This window comes from Petaurus breviceps, unplaced genomic scaffold, assembly GCF_028583685.1.
Source record: "Petaurus breviceps papuanus isolate PSGF00001 unplaced genomic scaffold, PetGlider_PUasm1.0 174, whole genome shotgun sequence".
NCBI lineage: Eukaryota > Metazoa > Chordata > Mammalia > Diprotodontia > Petauridae > Petaurus > Petaurus breviceps.
Genome location: NW_027185761.1, coordinates 48,707,922 through 48,727,258, shown reverse-complemented (window position 1 = coordinate 48,727,258; position 19,337 = coordinate 48,707,922). Strand labels below are relative to the sequence as shown.

At 40.7% G+C, this 19,337-nt stretch overlaps 1 protein-coding gene across 6 annotated transcripts in view; it reads right to left on the bottom strand.

Annotated features, from left to right (window-relative positions):
* The window catches only part of MAGI1 (membrane associated guanylate kinase, WW and PDZ domain containing 1), a 740,901-nt gene that overhangs the window by 212,280 nt on the left and 509,284 nt on the right, over positions 1–19,337 (bottom strand). The gene's annotated exons all lie outside the window — the stretch shown is intronic.

Below are 19,337 nucleotides of genomic sequence, written 5' to 3'. Positions count from 1 at the left end.
ACGTTTCAATGGGGAGGCTCATCCAAGAAGAGTTTAACTAAGTGAAGTCTCCATTTCTCTATTTGTAACAGTTTCACTTAGTGTATTACACTTTTGAAAGAGACAAGGAAGAAAGCAAATGTCATCTGCACTGCTCCAATTTTCTCTCAGGCATCCAACTGGGGGGTGTGGCTCTAATTTCTCCAGCTGGCTCTTGGAAAAAGCTTTAAAATTATCTTTGAATCCCCCTAACTAGAGCAATCTTATTTCCAAAGGAAATACAACTTGAGTGAGGGTGGGTGGGCAGGCACAACAATTAATTATTTAATTAATAAAGTCTCAAGGGAGGAAAGGGGAAGGATTTTCAAGTACAGAGACTTTCCAAAACAGATTACCTATTACAGACTAAGAAAACTTTCATCCTCATTCTGCTAATCAAGAAATAACACTATAAAAGGCATTCACCAGAATAGTCCTGACTGACTTAACAGCTACCACTGTATATCATGCCTAAGCACTAATTGAGATAATTTTTTTAAAATAGATTTGTGATTTCATCTATGTAGAGAACTCCTATTTTAAAAAAATCATCTTTCAAAGGTTCCTCAATACCTTCTGCATAATTCAGCCCAGTACTCTGATATCAAGCCAGAAGGCACCTCAGAAATCATCAAGACCAAGCCTCAGATGTGGAAACTGAAGCCCCTGACAAAGAAGACCTAGGTAATAAGTGTAAGAAGCAGGATCTGAACTTCAGTTCTCTGACTCCAGAACCTTTCTGCTATACTGCAGGGATAAGTATAATAATGTTAAAAATATAAACATATGTTCTCAATCTGGGGTCTGCACTCCTGGGGTCTATGGATGGAATTTAGAGAGTCTAAGAACTTAGTTGGGAAAAAAATACATCTTTATTTAAATAAGGGCTTTCCTTTATAATATTTGGTATTTTGTTTTATGCTTTTAAAAACATGACTCTTGAGAAGAGGTCCATAGGCTTCATCTAATTGCCAAAAGGATAGGAAGATAGTTGAATGGATGGATGGATGGATGGATGGATGGAGAGATGGATAGACAGACTGTTTATTAAATACTTATGAGGCATACACTGCTAGGTTTCTGGCACTAGTGATATAAAAGCAAGATAGTTCCTATTCTCAAGGGGCGTACATTCTGATGGCAGCAGACAGCACATAAAGGGGATTGAGTAAGAGTGTTGATGGGAAGGTCTGGAGATGGTTCAGACAGCAGAGTGAACTGGGAGGGAAATGATTTCTGGGAATTCTGATAATATGGTGGTTCAAGGCTAGGAATCACTAGTCACTGAGTCAGAATTCAATTATCCTCACCACACACAAAAATGTTAAGAACTTCTGTCTTGGAGGGTTACCTGGGTATTGAGAGGTTAAGGGGCGTGTCCAGGTTCCAGCAGCTAGAGAACATGAGAGAGAGGATTCCAAGCAAGATCCTTGGACTCCAGACCCTGTTCTCTTCCCACTGTACCATTCTCCCTCCTGGTCCTCCTACAGGATTATTCTGACACTGAGTGACTTAACCAACATCACATAGTCATAGCATGTCAGAAGCAGGTCTTGAACTCAGTTCTTGACTAAGGCCGGTTGTCTTCTCTGTACTCTACTTGCCAAGAAAACTGCATTATCAGCTCAGACAAGCATTTTACCAAAAAAGAAGACCGCTATCTTCTGCCAATGTTGGGTATTGGGGGAAAGGGTGCACATACTGTCTGTAGACAACCTAAGAGCCCAAAATCCCAATTAGCTTTGGTCCTTGTTCACAGCCACATCACCATGAAATGACCACAATCTTTCCCAGATAATAGCCAATTCTTCATTTTTCTCAGTACTGCATTTGGGATCAAACACACTGCATGGTACCATACTAGTGAGTGAAGGGCACAAGTTCAACAGATGTGCCCAGGGTGATCACCAGGTACGCTAGCCATGGCTCACATGCAATCATCTACCAGCGGGTCTGATGAAGTCCCAATTTAGATGTAAGCACTTCTAGCCTGATTCCCCTCTGCCTATTGAACTGAACTGGCCCTTAGTCTGAACAGGCGAGCCCATGGCATGTGTATTAAAGGAATGCATGCTTTTCAACCCAGCCCTATTGCCAGCAAGCAGAAACCAAAGGAGGTGACTGGTTGGCAAATAGGGTTAATCCCGGCAGGTAATCCACATTCAGCTCGGTGGGACAGCATTCTGTGGCCGGTGGAGTCTGAATCCCATTCAGCATCTTTCTCACCCTGTCAGCAGCCACAGAAGGCTAGCTCTCCATTCTGTGGATCTGTTTCTGCAGGCAGCGGGCATCTGAGTACGGAGAGCAGGGGGTGGAGGGCTCACTGCCATAGCTCTGCTAGGGAATGAGGGGGGAAAGGGGGAACGACGAGCTGTACAATAGAACCCAACACAAAAGGCCATCCTTTTCATTTCTCCATTTTCTCCAGCTGAGTTACAGCTTCATTCAAACACCATTTAAAAGAAAAAAAAAATACAAGCCATAGAGTGGCGGGGGTGAGGGGAGAGGAATCCACTAGCTAATTAACTAGAAATCATCAAATGAAGTTGGGAGTGAAGGGCATGAGGGCTAGGAGGGCAGGAGGAGGAGGGGAAGGGGACCCCAGCTCTCAGCATACTCCACCCAAGGTAAAGCCTCCCAAACCCAGCCCTCAAAAGCAAGCTGAACACAAGGAGATAGTTGCTTATTTTCTTTTCCCGTTTCTCTTTTACAAGACGGAGGGGAGGGGGAGAGATCTGCCAAGGCTCCCTTAGATTAGAAGGGGCAGCAAACAGCCCAGCATTCTCAGCACGAGCTGGCCCTGTGTGGAGATATAATTGCACAGAAAACATGGCTGGCTGGTACATCGTTAGATACAAACAGGCAGCGGCGGGTCGGGCATCTTCAGTTCCCAGGAAGATTTCCCCGTGTGCGGCTGTTACCAGCTGCATAGCGTCACAGCAGTTGGCTTTTCAGGTTGGGGAGAATCAAGTTAATGCGCTTCCGATGGCCAAAGGAAGCCAGGACTGCCACCCCTCCCGAGCCCCGGCTCCGTTTGTCTGCTCATTCATTCATCCCTTCTCCCTCCCTCCTTCCTCCTCTCTCTTTCCCCCTCAGTCCGTCACTCCCACGACCAAGGCCAGAAATGCGAGAGCTCCCACCCTTACCTGGCCGAGTGAAACTCGCCCAGCCCCAAGGAGGCAGATGCAGTGGGGAAGAGGAGGAAGGAGGAGGAAGTCAGCTCAGCTCCCCAGGCTCCTCAGCCACAGCTCCATCTCCAGGCATCTGAACAAGCCCCTACTAGCAGCTGCTTCTTTTAGCAAGCCCGAAGGCACAGCAAACGAGTCCTCCTGCCCAGTTAGACAGCTTAGGCAACGGCTGCTGCCAGTTCGGAGGGAAAGAGCGAGCTTCTCCTGTCCCTCTCTCCCCCTGGTGTGCATCCGCCCATCTCCACATGGCCTTCGGATAAACAAGGCTTTCACACCACCCACTGTGCAGCCCACGTGATGCTGACAGCCAACAGTCTGGGGGGGATGGGGGTGGGTGGGAAGGGAGGACAGCCACATAGAAACCAAAGGCTTGCCCCGGGGGTCCTGAGGGCCCTCTCCAGAGTCAGAAGGGGAATTAAGCCCAGGAGGGAAAGGTGGGCCTGAAGAGGTCTTAGCTTACTTAAACCCCAGCTGCTAATAACTGGAAAAGGTCCCATGCATGGAACCAAGGTAAGAACGATTTCCAAAGTGCCTACTATGTGTCAGGCATTGTGTTAAGCCCTGTAGAAACAATATTTTCTTTGGTCCCCACGATAGCCCTGTGAAGTAGGTGCCATTGTTATCCCCGATTTTACAGATGAGGAAACTGAGGAAGACAGAGCTAAATGGCTCGCCCTGGTCATCCAGTCAGGAACTGTGTGAAGCTGGATGTGCACTTGGATCTTCCTGACTTCCAGGTCTGGCCTCCATCCAGCCAACCACCTCACCACTTCTAGCACAAGGAGTTACTTTAATTGGAAAAGATGGGGCTCAGTCCTGGGTGGGTGTTATTGCCAGTGTGAGTCACGTTTCAGCACAAGGGGGACTAGGAGACACCTGGTGGGTACAATCCCAAACAACTTTTTCTTAAGGAGGTAGTATGGAGCATTGGATAGACAGTTATACTGGGAGTAAGGAAGTCCTTAGGCAAAATGGTACCTCTATGTGACCATGAACAAGTCTCTTCTTCTCCACAGGCTTTGGTTTCATCATCTGTGAAATGGGACTAATAATATCTGTAATCCCATGACAGGTCACAGGGTTCATCTGATATGATATGATGTAGGGGATTTGGAATGGGAGGACCTGGATTCAAATCCTGCCTCTCACTCTTACTGGTTGTGTGACCATGAGCAATCACTTGGCCTTTCCAGGTCTCAGTTCCCTCATATGTAAAATGTAAAATGATGACCTCTGTGACCCCTTTTAGCTCTAAAGCCAGGACTTCCTGATCCCAAGCACACATTTTAAACAAAAAGAAAGAAAAGAAATCTTCTTATAATTGGGCCAGCTCTGTTTTCTAAGATTTTTTTTCAATTTTACTTATAATTTCAAGTTTACTATGTCTGGGGATAGCAAAAGCATTAATGGAAAATAATTAACTAAATGGAAATGGCCTCTGATGTGTTTCCCTAAATAATGAAGGCAAACCTGCCAACAAAAAGCCTATCTTAATTTATTTGAAATACTATAACTTAGGATTTTAAAAAATGATTTGCTCGTTTAAGCTACAGGAAAAGACAACAGCATAGATGAGAGGGACAACATACAGCTTTAAAGTTCCAAGAAGGACCCTCATCATGCCTGGAAAATACACGATCTCTAAAGTAAGAGTTAATTGCAAATTACTTTGACTGGGGAAGCAGGGAGCAGATTTGGAATCATGGAATCACAGAATAAATCTGAATGGCAAATTTGAAGGCAGCAGAAGTTCCCTCAAAGCCAAGTCGAGTGATATCACCTCATGGAGGAAATAGAGCTGATTTCTGTCAGATTCAGGGGTAAAGTAGGAGAAGTGCCTGAGCTGGTAACTCTAGGGGGAATGGAGGAGGATGAAATGTCTCTCTCTGCTCGTGCACAGGTAAGTTTCACTCCATCCTGGAAACTGATTACAGTACTTCAGTATTCCTGCTGTGACAGTCCCCCAGAAGGGATTGTTAGAAGGCAGAAACCCTATCATTAGGATCTATGATGCATCCTTTCCCAGGAAAAGCAGAGTGATGTTAACTGGGCACAGGTAACCACCTGGGTGGCAGCATTTACTCCACTTTCTTGCCTTCCCACTGACACCCCCCATTTTCAGCCTTACAGCCTTGAATTGCATTGAGGGGGGTCAGGGAATGAATAAGGAATAAAGAAAAATAGGAAAAGAGATTGAGAATTCTCTAACAATGTTAATCTAGAAATGGTAGCTTAAATCAAAATCCCTAGAAGTTTGTCTTCTTTTAGGCAGGACAGAGAAATAGCTCATGCTTTGAATCAGTCAAAAAAAGAAAAGAAAAAAGAAAGAAAGAAAATGCAAACTACTCTCAGATTCTGAGCTAGAAGGCTCACTCAGCTCCTTTCCCATTGTGTTGGATTTTCTTAGCCGCCTTCTCAATACTGTGGGTAAATGCTACTGGAATCAACGGAATGAGAACTTTGGAATGACGTCACCATTCTTTTGTCTACCCCCGCTCATATATATGAAAATGGGCTTCCTTTGAGTAAATCCCCCTTTTCTCTCACACTGAGCCCCTGAATTATTTTGCTGGTGGACTAGCACTGGGAAACTGGAATTGACATCAGTCTAATAAGCAGACGTGGAGTGGCTCTAAGTTGTGACTTGCACCAGCATTCCAAAACTTCTCACTCAGATGCAAACAGCTTGGGAGCCACCATCATAAGGTTTGTATAAGACTCGTGTAAAATATGGACTAGCCTTATAAATTTCATGACAAGGGCTCACAGATGGCATTTATTATGAACCAGGCACTGTGTTAGGTAGTTAGGGGCACATGGGACAAACAAAAAAAAAAAGAAAGAAAAGCCAAAAGTCTCTGCCCTTAAAAAATCTTTTACTGGGATGATAGAGTGGGCACAAAAACAATTAAGACAACACAAAATAACTCCAAGTACTACTTGGGGGCAGGGGAATAACATAGGCTTCCCATAGGAGATGGGGCCTGAGCTTCGTTTTGAAGATGCCTAGAGATTTTACAAGTCAAAGAAGGGAAGAAGTTTATTCTGGACCCAAATGACCACTTGTGCAAAGATGTGGAGATAGGAAACATATCTCTCATCCAGGTAACAACAAGCAAGGCAACTGACTGGAAGGGAGAGTAAAGGAATGAGAATGGGATCAGAGATATCATTCCCTCTGGAAGGGACATAAAACTATTCTTCCTGAAACCAGAATGGAAAGATGAATGGGGGCTAAATTGTGAGGAATGATCTTCTGCAGTCAAAATACAGAATGATGGTGAATGTCAGGGCCCGAAGTTTCAGGTAAGTGACCAATTCTAAATGTTCTCAGAAAAGATAAAACACCTTCTCCCTCTATCCAAACCTTCCAGAAATCTATTCCTGTTTATATACCAAAAACAATGCCATATCTTGAGCTAGCAATTACCTCAGAGAGCAAGATGCAGCTAGGCTGATTTTAAAGATTTTTTTTAAAGATTGTTTTTTTTTTCTTCCCTAAAGAATTCTTCTGGACAGACACAATCATTTATCTATGAGGTGTGTAGATGTCATAGAGTAATAAGAAGACAAATTTCCATCTATATTCATATGTAAACATACAGTACAGTTAAGACCTTGGGAACCAGAGTCCCTCCCCTATTTAACTATCTATCAATTAGCTATCCCTAACTCAGTCTCAACAAATAGCATATGTAAGGTCTTTGAAGAAAGTTTGGAGATTAAGCCTGATTTAATCTCTATCAGTTACGTACTGCATAACAATATTAAGATATAAATTTGTGGGTTGACTAGCTTGAGGGTGTTTTTACATCTAACTCAACTGGGCCACCCAGGGTTTATTTTCTATGTGGTAGGTATGATTCTTACAGGCTGAAATGTGTGGCTGAGTTGAAGTCATCATTGGTTGAGAGAGTACCCACACCAAAGGAATAATGGGCCCTTTCAAATACTGAGGTATGTTTCTTGTCATAAAGATGGCAATTCCATCACAGAGGGGACATCCCATTGGTGGCTTCTGTCTAATATGACTACAATGCCTTCCATCCTCATCCTGACAGGGGAACAACATGGATCCAGATAAATATAAAACATATGACTCCCTTCAAGGTTCTCCTTTGGTGCCCCCTTCTGCAGAAAACCTTTTCTAATCCCTGCTGCTTGTTATTGTTTGCTTCCTCTTCAAATACATTTAAGTTATGCTGATTGGAGACTATTTTGACCCAGAAAATACCGGCTTGGGAAGTGAACAGCTGGCCAAGAAGATGGTGGGATGGGATGCAGAGAATGGGATTTGGATTTCTAGAATGAGGCTTAAGAAATTACAGTATATCTAATGAGGGTCAGGAAGAATATCTCTGCTTGGAGACTTACAGATCTAATCAAGAGACCTTTAGATTAAAAGTAAAAGGGGGCAGGGGAAATAGTTCCCCCACATACAACTTTGAAGTCAAGGGGGTGGGACAGAGGAAAAAGAATAGAAGTGGGAACACAGAGTAATTCCCATGGGAAGAGGCAAAAATAATGTTCATAGCCTCAGATACTTGTTACTATCGATAATAATAACAGCTTTTTTAAATTGAGGTTTTTCAAAGCAGTATACAGGTACTCTCATTTGGTGCTCAGAGTAACTCTGTGAAGTAAATGCTATTAATACCCCAATTTCATGGCTAAGGAAACTGAGGCTCAGAGTGGCTTAAGTGACTTGTGTATGGTCAAACTGTTAGTAAATGTCAAATGCAAGATTTGAACTCAGGGCTTCCTGACTCCTAGTCCAGGACTCCATCCACTGTGCCATCTAACTGCCTGGACTTATCATGTATTCATTGCAGACTACTGCATGAGCATACAAGGTCAGAATACATAATACACAAGATCCTTGGGGATGTACTGTATGATGATGACAGAGAAAGGGTGGGGAGGAGGTACAGTTTCATTTTCTCTGCCAAGGAAAGTGATCTTGGGAAGATGGGGATAAAAATGGGAAATAGGGAAGTGAAATTCCAAAGGAGGACAATCATCATCTCACACTGATATCAAGCCTTATAGTTTGCAAAGGCCTTCACATATGCTATTTCATTTGATCCTCACAACAACCCTATGGAGTAGGTAGTGCTATCATGCCAATATTATAGATGGGGAAACTGAGGCTCAGAACACTTAAATGACACACAGCTAATAAGTGTCCAAGGCAAGATTCAAATCCAGCTCTTTCTGCCAACACAGGAAAGATGAGATGAAAGAATTTCAAGATGTTGAGTCTGGAAGAGACCCCTTAGGGGAGGAATAAGTAAATGATGCCTTTCCAGAAATGTTTGACACTTGTCAAGTAGAAGACCAATTGTTGGTGTTATTTGTTTCTTTGTTTTTTCCCTTGATGCCAGAAGACAGAGCCAAGGGCAATGAGTGGAAGCTACAGGGAGGCAGATTTAGGTAAGATCAAAGAACAAGAAACATCTATTAACAATATATTAAGTGTGTTGCCACATAGAATTTAGATAAGACAGTCCATGACTTCATGGGACTTAGGGCATCTGTAATGTATAAGAGTTCATGTTTGTTCATTATAGAAGTATTACTTTATGAAGTCACTGGTAAGACTGGGGAAGGCTTTTGGAGGAGGTGGAATTTAAAGAAAAACTCCCTAAAAATTAAAAGTCTTTGAAAAGATTATTAGACCATTTGGAGGAAAGTGAGCTCCCCATTATTGGCTTAAGACACTGAATAGGGGATTTTCCGGAAGGCACAAGTAAGACTACAACTGTGGGGCACCTTCCAATACCAAGACTCTGGACTTTCTCATTCTAAATCATAAGCTTCTTGAGAGCAGGATCTGTGTGATGTAATTCATTTGTAAAACCATTTGATTGTCCCATAGTATTTGGCCAAGATTAAATATATGAGATAAGTGGAAAATTACAATCTGAAACAAGTAAGAGATGGCTCACAAATACTGTTACCTTAAACTACCAAGAACCACTTTCTGTATCCCATCTCCCTTAGGTAATCCCAGCACTGAAAGTTAACCTCCATCAGAGGGGGCATCAACAATACTGAAATGATGGTGACGGAGAGATTTCTTTTTCAATTTAGAGAAGACAGTACCTGAGCTCCCTTCTCTCCTTTCTCCCTCTCTTCCCCCCACATGATTCATGAGCCTTCCCTCTCCCCTCCTGAAATGACTTTAAATATACTTTGTACTTACAGGCACACATCATCAAACACTGCCTCTCCACCTCCCCCATCTCTCTCTCTCTCTCTCTCTCTCTCTCTCTCTCTCTCTCTCTCTCTCTCTCTCTCTCTCTCCCTCCCACCCAGTCAAATGTAAACTCTTTGAAGATGGGCTTTCATTTTTGTCTTTGTATCATCCCCAGTGCCTTACACATATATTATTATTGAATCATTAACTGCAAGATGTAGTTGGAAGTCAATGAATTCTACAAAATGTAGTTGGAAGTTAATGAATTCTATGAAATAACCAAGATGACTTGTAATTCATCATTAATGAGTGCACTGAAGAAGAAACTTACTGGGATACCCAAGTTATTTTTGTCTGGAACATACCATTAGATTGATAGTATAACTAACTTTCTTCTATCTTCAAGAATGTTCAAATGACCATTTTGGAAGCATATTTAGTATTGCCATCAATAATAAGTAAAAAGAAACATAGCAGATAGAGAGCAGACCTCAGCATCAATAAAAGATGGGGAGACAGAAGCAGAAAGAAGATAAAGATAAGGGAGGGGGAGAGAGAGAGAGGCAGGAAGAGAAAGAGAGACAGAACACAACAAAATACTCTAACTGTGATTAGGACACAAAAATTAAGATTCTCAAAAAGCTCTTTTTTGCCTACTTCCAAAGAAAAATGCAAAGTAATTTTGGGGTGTGGGAGAAAAGTAGCAACCACTTGGGGAAGGAGGAGGAATTTGAAAAGACCTCATGAAGGAGGAAGAGCTTCACCTAAGCTCTGAAATGAAGGATGGATTCCAAGAGGAAAGCATCCAGGTAATGGACAGCCTACACAAAGGGATGGAGTCAGAAAATGAAAAATCAGGAATGCAAATCCACAAATATACCAGTTGTGCTGGAAAAGAGAGTCCATGAGGGAGATAGGAACCAAACTCCATGAGGGAGATAGGAACCAAACTGGAAATAGGAACCAAACTGTACCCCCGATTTGGGGACAGATTGTGAAAGGTTTTAAATCAGTTCAAAATGAGTCTTTAAGGAGAAGTTAAAATGAGTTGTTAAAACAGTAGTTAAATTTCCTTGATACTCATATTCTCTGGCACACATTGAAATCGTGCATTTATTAAGTACATTGTATCTTTATAGCATAATCCCTCTCTAGTACCAAAAGTTACACTTCTGTGGCAGCAAAGAAGTGGAAACAAGATAATTGGTCATTGCTTGGGGGGTGGCTAAACAAATTTTGGTGACTCAATGTAATGGATTATTAGTGTGTTATAAGAAATGATGAATATGATGAACACAGAGAAGAATGGAAAGACTTTAATGAACTGCTACAACATGAAGTAATCAGAGCAAACAAAACCAAACAAAACATAGGCAATGATTGCAACAATGTAGCTGGAAAGAACTCCCAGAAAATAATTGAAAATGAATGTTGCTTGAGAAAGAGAGAGAGAGAGAGAGAGAGAGAGAGAGAGAGAGAGAGAGAGAGAGAGAAATGAATGTGGCAAAATTACAAAGACAAACTTGATCCCAAAGAAAAGGTGTGAGAATACACTGTATCAACCCTAACTCCTTTGCAGAAATGGTGGAAGGGGTCTGGGTGTGGATCCTTACACAGAATGTTAGTTGTTGTTGGTTTTTTTTGATGTATTGACGAGTTTTTCGGAATTTGCCCCCTCCTTTCTTTTTTTTCTTTCTTTCTGAAAAATGTTTATAAGGAATGCTTCTAAGATGAGAAAAGAAGTATACAATGGGAAATTTAGGTGATATAAAAAGATGTCAATAAAATTATGTTTTAAATTACATTGTATCTTTCAGTAAAGAATTTTAAAGAACACATATATCACTATTTAGTAGTAGTAGAATTACCATATTCAGAGCACAGATTCAGAGCTGGAAGGGATTTTAGGTAACATATAGATAGGACATTCCTTTCCCTTCATTTTGCAAATGAGGAAACTGAAAACCAGAGAAATTAAGTGATTGACTGACTGTCCCACAGCAAGGCATAAATAAGGCTCTAATATTTATATATGTCCATAAAGACATAAATAAGGCCCTTTGCTCCTTCTCTTCTCCACTCACCATGAAAAAAGAAACTCATTTAACCTCAGAAGAGAAAAACAGATACCCATACTCTCCTAAAATATGCCTCAATGGTCAAGCTGGAATTGCAACTATGATGTGCAAATGTTCTACTTTTTGCTTTCATTGAACTCATCATGTTTTCTCTGCATGTGGTAGCTATGTGTATCTTTATATTACAATGTATATACTCTACAGCCCAATTTATATTTATCTAGGTAATAATACCTAGAGAAGGCATGTGCATATTGTCTTGACTTCAAAATTCAAATTTAGATTTATCCATTAAATACTGAGCCCACAATAATTTGTTGCAAGCCTATTTAGGGTGCAAGGACAGCCCCTTGGATGAAGCAATCTCCTGTAAAGAGGGTTGAACCTGGAGCATTGGAAAATGACACCGCTGTTTCCTAAGGATGATGTTTATTTACCTGCATTGTGCCAATCTTGAGAAGCATGCACAGAAAACTCTTCTCTCTCCTCAGATGTGGTTCATTTCAAGAAGTTACAGAGTGGTTTAAGAACTAACTTGAAGTCAAATGGCCTCCTCTAGGTCACATTTGCCACCCAAACAAAGCCTTCAAAGTGACCTAGAGAAATTCTCAGGTCAGTGGGCCACATCCCCACCAACGTAGCAGAAAAGCAAGTGGTTTTGCTCAATTGAAGGATCACAGGACTGGATGGGATCTCAGATATTACACAGTTTTTCAGAAGTCCATAGAGCCTAAATCACTTCTCCAAGGCCACACAAGCAGAGCCAGGCCATGAATCAAGTGCTCTGATTTCAAGGAAGAAATCTGCCATTCTGCGCTCCTAAAGCATCATGTTGTCACAGACTTCCTGCAACTAAGAGATGGGGCTACAAGATTCCATCCACTGATAACTCCATCCTGGGTGATGTTCACAAAGCAAGGCAGTCCAGTGCAAAAGGAAGTCATGCTGGCCTAGTGGATAGATCCCTAGGCTCAAATCCCTCCTCCTGATACTTACTAGTTGGAGGACCACAGAATTATCATGGACAAGTCCCTTATGCTCTCTAAGATTCAGTTTTCTTACCAGTTAAAGGGAGATAACTTATGGTGCGTCCAACAATACAGGGATGTAAGGACGATCAAATGAGAAAATATATAAAAAGAACTTTCAGATGAAAATATCCTACATAAATATGGTATAAAAATATTCATAATATCATCTCATTCTCATCTTTTTAATGGAGTTTAGAGAAAAAATAGTCCTAAGAGTGACAGAGTAATGTTTAAGTGTACCTACTGCCCCCTGATCAGGATTCCTCAGGTGCATCCAAAGTAGACTCCAGTTGACTTACCTTAGACTAGTGAATAGGGAAAGGGTTCTGAGGTTTAAATCTCTGATTAAGAGCTGGGAGGGACCTTAGGGGTCATCTAGGCCCAACCCTTTCATTTTACATATTGAGGAAACTGAGACTCCTGGGGTTCACTGATTTGCCCCTAGGTCACATAGGAAAGCAAGCAGCAGAGAGGGGGGAGAAGAAGAGGGATCAAAAGTAATAAATGTTCTAGAGTCTTACTATTTCCCAAATGAACCTGACACTTTGAAAATAAACTAAAATTAAACTGAGACCTAAATGAAAATAATATCTTTAAGAAAAAAAAAATAAAAGACATGAATTGACAGGCTAAGGAGAAACACAAGGAATTGCCTGTCAACTCTACCCTGTTTCTATGTATTCATAAAACAATCATACAAAAAATGCTGTCATAGAGCTTGCTCTAAAAAAGTAGGGTGTCTTTGCAAATTGGCGTAGGATCACACTTTGCTTAGCTTGGAGTAGAATCAGATACATCAAATATCGTTGACATGTTTAGAGTTTTGCATCGAGAGACATTTCTTTCTGACCCTTGGTTCCAATTCAGTAATGTGCTCTAACACTAACAAATTGTCCATGTTAACTCCCCCTTGTCCCCACCATTTTGGTAACATAATCATACCACTAAGGCTGAAGCTGAAACTCTCCTTAATGAGGACATTGATATTCCATTGTAATGAATATGAGCTGTCTAGGCAGATCAGTTCCAAACCCACAGCCTTAACCCCTATTAATGCCAGGGCTACAACACAGAACACCTGGCACCCAACTGCATCTTCACCCAAGTGGTCAATTAATAACACAAATCACATGTGATCCAGGTCTGGCCAGATTGCAATCTAGCCTGTCGCTGGTCTGCAGAAATATGGGACCCCAGGAACCTAACTGGGCATCTCACCCCTGAAGGATAATTATCATCTTTCTCTAAGTTATGTACAAAGACTCTTGCAAGGCACTCGAGGTGGCAAGGTCCCTGAGCTCAAGCTAAAGACAAACTTGCCTGTTTCTGGATGAGAGATTCCATTTTAATTAGGGCATTTTTATTCACAAGAAAAGATGGGCACTTGGCTGGCTACCTCTGTAATGCCTTTAGAATTGGCCATAGTTTTCAGTGAAAGCTCGGTTATGGCCAAAAGGAATGAAGGCATTCAGAAAACTATTTTCTAAGGGATATATGGAGGGCAGAAGATTGGAGAAATGTGACACATTATCCATGATAATCATTTAGTCCAAGGATATTTAATCTTTTTTTCTTTCTCATGGACCCCTTTTGGCAATCCATTGATGCCAATGGACCCCTATTCAGAAGGATGTTTTAAAATGCATTAAATAAAATAGGATTACAGAGTAAAATAATAATATTAAAGCAGTTTTACATACATGCACACACCAGACCAGATTAAGAACCTCTGATTAAGGTTGTTGATTCCTTCATTTTCTGTGCATTATGATGACTGCATCATAGATTTGGAAAGGAGAACTCAGCTCTTACCTCACCTAAACACACTTGGACGAGAATCCCTTCTATTACTCACCACCCCCAAAAAGTGGCCATCTAATTTTTGTTCCAAACCCCGCCCCGTATGTAGAATTCCTTTAATATATTCTAAAGAATATCATTATCATTCTATTTCTCCTTAGTCTCTTCTGAGAGATGGCGTCAATATGTTTACCTCACTTACATTCTACTTTTTCCTATTGGACTCAACGTGAATAAGGAAATCTGTTCAGACTGGGATCCTCTTTCCAGAGGATGGATGAGGAATACACAAGGTGACTAAGAGTAACTGATGGGTCTATAAGCAACCAGTACCCAGAAGAGAATGTGGACCTCCAATCTTTGTGGACCTTTATGGAGCCTTACCAAGACTGAGAATTCAAAGATGTCTGGGATCTGCATCCTTTGCAATCATGTGTTGTTAAATGGCACCCTCCCTTTTGATCTGCCTTTCATGATTATCAATATCTACCAGTGCCTTTTACTTTCTTGTTCTTCAAATCCCTTTGTATACATTTTGATTTTATTTACGTACATACATGTTGTCACTTCCTGGTAGGATGTGAGCTCTTTGAAGATAAAAATCACTTTTGTCTTCATAGCTTCAGTGCCTTGCATGCAGTGGGTGCTAAAGACATTCAGACTGACTCAATTTGAATTGCTATTGGGGGAAAAAGGGAGATGTTATAGGTTTCCAGTATTGTATATGCTGTCAGACCTGACTGATGTTTGATTAGTTTTGCTGAGTTGATGTTTTTGCATCTAGAGAAGCAGAACCAAAGTTAGAAATGAAATTAAGGGTAGAAGCAGGATAACTTTCTAATCATCATCATCATTTATAAGTACTTGAAGGTTTGCAAAGCACTTTAAAGGCAGGACAGTTTTGAAAATGAAGATAATAAAAATAAAATATAAAATAAATAAAATTTTGTTTAAAAAGGTTTCACTACCAAAAAACACATTAATGTTTCTGATCCTTCAATGTACGTGTTTGGGAATGGGTGGGGGAGCTGTGTAAGGTTTTAATATTCAGAAAGAGGCATTTCAGAAGGAATGTCCCTTCCTCCAGGAATGGCATGTTTTACAGGGCAAAGGGGCTCAGGTGTGAAATAAATTCACTTTAATTGTAAGGAACTGTGATGTCACAGATGATAATTGAAGGTTTGGGAATGACAGGCAGCCTGAGAGAACGATGGCATTTGAAAAATCCAAACTATTTTTCAAGTGAAAATAGACTTCAAAATTAAGTTGGTTTTACATAAGGCTACTCTGATATGACTTCATCTGTCATATTTAAGCTAAAGTAGCCAAGGTAAGATACTCCAGGCAGAGGTCAACAAGTGTTGGGATTAGACAACAACAGCAACAGAGAGAGGTCAAAGAATGTGGTACAGGGCAGTGTTGGGTGCTGCAGTCAGAAAATTAGTGTTTTACAAACTCAAGCAAGTCATTTCCCCTCTCGGAATACTGCATTGTGGGTACTTCCTCCATGGATGCAGATCACAGCTTCTTGACAGCTACAACTTAGTTTGAAGTGCTAAAAACCAAAATAACTAATTTTTAAAAAATCAAAACAAAAGGAAGCCCATTTGTTGACCAATCACAGGATCATAAAGATTTACAATTCAACAGGACCTTAGAGATGAGATTGTCTAGTCTAGTCCCTTCATTTTACAGATGAAGAAACTGAGACCCAGAGAAATCAAGTGACTTGTACAAGGTCACTCAGGTAGTTAAGGAAGGGTCAGAGCCAGGATTCAAATGATGACTCCAAATCCAATATTTCTTCCAATGCAACAAGTTATTTTACTTGATGACACCTTGACTCTGTTGGTCCTTGGATTACAGACACATAGGCCATCACGAGCTCCACATATGAAGCCTTTTTAAAAGCTTGGCAGGGCTCTCCAGAACTTTCCATCAACCTCCAGTAATCCAAATGTGCTTCATGCATGATAAAATGTAAGGAGATTTCTAATCTATACAAAAGAAATATTGATACTTGTAACAACCTCACAAGGGGGCCTGAGGCTCTAGGATAATGGATGGGAGGCAATTAATATAACATATTGAGAGAAATCACCATGCACATGTGGGGCATTCACTTTTCTTTTTCTTTTTTTTTTTTTTTTTTTTGCTTTTTAGAGGGGGGAAGGTAGGGCAATTAGGCTTAAGTGACTTGCCCAAGGTCACACAGCTAGTTTTGTGTTAAGTGTCTGAGGCTGGATTTGAACTCAGGTCCCCCTGACTGGAGGGTCGGTGCTCTATTCAATGCACCACCTAGCCGCCCCTCATTTTTTTTTTTAAAGAGAATTACCAACACAAAGGGGAAAAAATAGTGCCAATGAGGAGGAAGATATAGTTTATTAGACTGTAAGCTCCTTAAGGGCAGGGAATTTGTCCTATTTAAACTTTAGATTCCTTCTAGAATCTAGCATGGTGTTCTGCATATCATTGGTGCTTAATACGTATTTGCTATGTATTGCTATGTACAAACATAGCATAGCAAACATAGTTTGTACATATTGCTATGTACAAACCTTGAGTCATTGTCTGACACTTGACCTAATCATACAGGAGTTAATTGTCTTTATTAATGTCACTTGCCACTTTCCACAACAATTTTTTTTAAGTAGAATAGCTTATTTTTGTAAGAAGCTCATGTTGGTGGTGGGTTTGTTTAAAATTTTAATTTATGTTTCTGGAATGTTCTCCCTCCTTCACTCTCAGTATGGACCTCCCTGGCTCCCAATTAAATCCGACCTAAAAAGCCTGATTCTAGAGCTTTCCTTTTCTGAATTATGTCCTCTAGCTTACTGTATGTGTTTGCAAGCTGTCTATTCCAACAGACTATAAGCTCCTTGAGGGAGGAACTGGCTTTTGCCTCTTCTTGCATCCCTAGGGCTTAGCACAGTATCTGGCAAATATTAATCACATTTAAAAAAAAAGGTGTTTATTGAACTGAAATAACAAAGGAGACATTTAAGCAAAGCAAAGTGACTTGTGGAATACATCTGACAAAGACACCACTCTACCCCAGAACTGAACTCAGGGATATGTTTTATCATGGGAGCTTTGGAGCCAGGGTTGGTTACTGCAGGGCTTTCTCATTATGTGATTGTTTTCTTTTTTTTTTTTTTTTTTGGAGGACAATTGGGGTTAACTGACTTGCCCAAGGTCACAAGACTAGTTTTTGTGTTAAGTGTCTGAGGCTGCATCCGAACCCAGGTCCTCCTGACTCCAGGGCCAGTGCTCTACTCACTGCACCACCTAGCCACCCCAATGTGGTTGTTTTCTATCCCATCTTGGAATTTGATAGGATTCTATTATAGACATGCAATTATATACTTAGAGCTAGGAGGGAATAAAGTCTAGTTCAAAACCTCCCATTTTACAGAAGAGGAAATTGAAGCTTAGTTCAAATAACTTCCCTAAATTCCCATTTGTAGTTCACTGTCAGAATAGGGACTTGAACCCAGGTCCTCTGACACTATTATACTACACTGGTGTTGCAATGACCACAATTTGGCCATTTCCTAATTGATGGCTATGCATACTCTCTTCCCAGTTACCCCTCTAGATACAAAAGACACTGCTAGAGGTATGTTAATATATATGGGACCTTTTTTATGTTTCTGACTTCCATGGGATAAACGCCCATTGGTGAGATTGCTGGGCCAGAGGATATTGATCACTGGGACAGGCAAGCTGATTTTGCATTGCTTTCCATTCACAGCAAAGGCAAGGTTTTATAACTTTATAATAATAATACTTTATAAATATTGTCCTCCCATATTATTTCCTTGACTTCATTGTTTTATATTTTAACAGGAAGATTGTCCCCCTACAGTGTGTGTGTGTATGTGTAAAGAAAGAACTGTGTAATCATTTTACTGTTAGCTAACATCTACATGGTGCTTTTAAGATTTCAAAACTTTTTGTAATAATAATAATAATAATAATAATAAACTCAATATAGTGCTTACTATGTTCCAAGTATTGTGCTAAGTGCTTTACAGTTATTATCTCATTTGATCCTTAAAATAACCCTGAGAGGTAGGTGCTGTTATTATCCCCATTATACAGATAAGTACAACAGGGGTTAAGTGACTTGACAGTAAGTACTAGCTACTAAGGGTCAGAGATCACATTTGAACTCAGGTCTTTCAGATTTCAGGCCCAGCACTCTACCCACCTCATAAATTAACTTACTGGTTCCTCACAGCCACCCTAAAATAGGTTGACAGGATCATCGCTTGAGAGCTGGAAAGGAGGCCCCAAATACTTAAGTGTCTTGCCAAGTGTCCCAAAACTATTAAGTGTCTGGTGGTGTAAATATTTTTATCCCTATTTTACAGATAAGAAACCTGGAGTTCAGAGAATTTGTGTGTTTAAGGTGCTTTAGGCCACACAGCTGGAGATAGAGAGGGGTCAAGGACTCCATTTCAAACATTCTGGCCCCAAGTTGGGAGCTTGATCCATTCCAGAAAACTATTAATTCCATGTAACCAACTCTCTTTCCCTTTTATGTTAGTGAAAGTCCACTGTTCAGGTAAATATTCCTAATAGAACATTAGCTTCCTGAGGGTAGGGACTGATTTCTTTAGTAACTTTTAAAATTTTGTCTTTGTAATGCAAGTACTTTACATAGAATCTGATACAGAGCAGGTACTCCACCAACAGACTGGAATGTTCTCTCTTTATCACGTGTTATCCTTTTTAAAGAAACATTAGAGGGGGAAAAAATCTGGCATCCTACTCCAAATTATAATGTTAATTCTAAACACAGCATCTCATCTTAATCACCTGAGATTAATCATAGGAGTGAATTTAGCAGGATTACAGGAACTGTGGGTATATTTTCTATCCCTTTCAGTTGTTAGAAAAGTGGTAATGAACCATTAGAGAAAAAATATCATGAAAGAAGAGAGGAGAGGAGAGGAAAGAAGAGGTGAGGCAAGGCGAGGGAGAGAGGAGAGGAGAGGAGAGGAGAGGAGAGGAGAGG